The 2,500-nt window shown below is 55.6% G+C and overlaps 1 non-coding gene across 1 annotated transcript in view; it reads left to right on the forward strand.

The window, feature by feature from the left end:
• Positions 1-2,445: 2,445 nt before the first annotated feature.
• The window catches only part of TRNAL-CAA (transfer RNA leucine (anticodon CAA)), a 112-nt gene continuing 57 nt past the window's right edge, over positions 2,446-2,500 (forward strand). The window contains exon 1 of the tRNA in view: positions 2,446-2,483. This is a non-coding gene — a tRNA (tRNA-Leu). The remainder of the gene's footprint in view (positions 2,484-2,500) is intronic.

The following is a 2,500-nucleotide window of genomic DNA, read 5'->3' on the forward strand; positions in this document are numbered from 1 at the left end:
GATGCGCTGGCGGCGAGCTGATGTATAAAGGTTTGGACATGCCTTCTGGGTGGGGACTGCCGTGGCTCGCGCCACTGTTGCATCCAGCTTGGTGTTTTGTATGTGTCTGCAGCCTGTGTGTGAGGTGCTGTGAGTGCTGCCATGTAGGTCCGGCGCAGGCTTGCGCCAAACTTTCACGTTGGTGTGTGCCACCTGGCAGGCACCAGCGGGCCCCATGAGACATCAGTGCCACAAAGCCTTTCAACTGAAAGCTGTCCAAGCACACTAGAGCGCAGCCTATCAAAGCTGTTTCTGTAGTGTAGTGGTTATCACATTCGCCTAACACGCGAAAGGTCCCCGGTCGGGCAGAAACATGGTGCTGGTTTCTTTTTATTTCCACAATGTCAATCGGACGCATTTGACCGCATGCAGGTTTCGACAGGTATGGACAGGCCGGCACTACGCCATGAGTGATCTGAGGGCAGCCCTTATTTGCACCCTGCAAACTGTCAACTGGCTCCATCAGTGGGCGTTTCTTGCCATCCCTGGGTCCTTAAGTGAGTGTTTGGGTACTTTTGATGCAGAGATCGGGGCATGAAAACCGGCGCTGGCACCTGGCGACATTGGGTACTGAAGAATCTTTCCCAGTCCTGCCCATAGCTGTCAGGTGGCCAAGTGGTCTAAGGCACCAGACTCAAGAGGCGCAGCTCTTCCCTGCATCTGGGTGTTCTGGTCTCCGATTGGAGGCGGGGGTTCAAATCCCACTCCTGACAAGCCGGGCTCATTTTTTTGAGCACATTTCAGAGTGTAAGGCTTGCGGAAAACCTTGTGGGGGCCCCCGAATGCAGCGCCCGGCAAGCCTCCCTGTTCTCTTCTGCTGCCTTGCAACTGGAGCTGTCTGCCAGAGACCCCGCAGGCACACCTGCCCTTAAACCCCCACTGGCCCACGGCTGCAAAACCCGCATTTTCTAGTGGCTGGCTTGGTGGCATATGTCACTGAGCCCAGTCTACTCAGGAAGTGAAAAAAGTCCCCTTCACAATTGGAGAAAGTGCTCTCCTGCCACCTGTCGGTCGTTGAAGGCACCACACCTCAGCAAAATAAAAATAAAAAAACAGACATGCTCAGTCCAGGGGGCTGTAAAGGTATTTACATAGCAAGGACAGAGAGGCTGTTGGGAGATGACAGAAGCCATGCTGCCCCAGAGTTCTCTTCTGAAATTCGGAGGAATCCAGAGGTTGGAGCGGGCTGAGGGAGTGCGCCTTCTTGCCTCTGTCGGCTTTCAAGACACATCCTCCTGCTGGGAAGCTGCCCACCCTGAGCAGCACAGGTTTGCGCTCTAGGCCGGTCGGCCACATATATCTTGCCTGATCGAGCCTGATCGAGCCCGATCGAGCGGCAGCAGATGGCCTTTGGCCAGCGAAGGCTGCCGCTCTTCTTCTTGTTTCTCTGCTTGAGAGGCAGCTCAGTCCTCTGCGCTTGCGCCAGGGGCAGGCCACGTGACATGCAGGGGTCAGGCCGTGGAGCGACTGGGGCATGGCGCCAAGTGAGGTAAGCAGACCACCCCCCCCCACCTCACTGCTCTCTGCATGTGGTTGCTCGTTGGTCTAGGGGTATGATTCTCGCTTAGGGGCGAGAGGTCCCGGGTTCGAATCGCGGACGAGCCCTTTTTTTTGGAGCGCCGAAAACAAAAAACACAGAGTCCCCAATTCCCCCCCAAAAATAGTTTGTGCGTGACTGTATCTGGTTCAATGCCCGTCGCCAATGGTTGGCTGCTTTTAAGCCCATGGCCCAAGAGGCAGTGTTGGAAATTCCCCCTCCTTTGTAATGATGCGCTGGCGGCGAGCTGATGTATAAAGGTTTGGACATGCCTTCTGGGTGGGGACTGCCATGGCTCGCGCCACTGTTGCATCCAGCTTGGTCTTTTGTATATGTCTGCAGCCTGTGTGTGAGGTGCTGTGTGTGCTGCCATGTAGGTCCGGCGCAGGCTTGCGCCAAACTTTCACGTTGGTGTGTGCCACCTGGCAGGTACCAGCGGGCCCCATGAGACATCAGTGCCACAAAGCCTTTCAACTGAAAACTGTCCCAGCACACGAGAGCGCAGCCTACCTGAGCTGTTTCTGTAGTGTAGTGGTTATCACATTCGCCAAAGGTCCCCGGTTCGAGACCGGGCAGAAACATGGTGCTGGTTTCTTTTTATTTCCACAATGTCAATCGGACACATTTGACCGCATGCAGGTTTCGACAGGTATGGACAGGCCGGCACTACGCCATGAGTGATCTGAGGCCAGCCCTTATTTGCACCCTGCAAACTGTCCACTGGCTCCATCAGTGGGCGTTTCCTGCCATCCCTGGGTCCTTAAGTGAGTGTTTGGGTACTTTTGATGCAGAGATCGGGGCATGAAAACCGGCGCTGGCACCTGGCGACATTGGGTACTGAAGAATCTTTCCCAATCCTGCCCATAGCTGTCAGGGTGGCCGAGTGGTTTAAGGCGCCAGACTCAAGAGGCGCAGCTCTTCCCT

Source organism: Ambystoma mexicanum, chromosome 2q (genome assembly GCF_040938575.1).
Source record: "Ambystoma mexicanum isolate Mex_15411 chromosome 2q, UKY_AmexF1_1, whole genome shotgun sequence".
NCBI lineage: Eukaryota > Metazoa > Chordata > Amphibia > Caudata > Ambystomatidae > Ambystoma > Ambystoma mexicanum.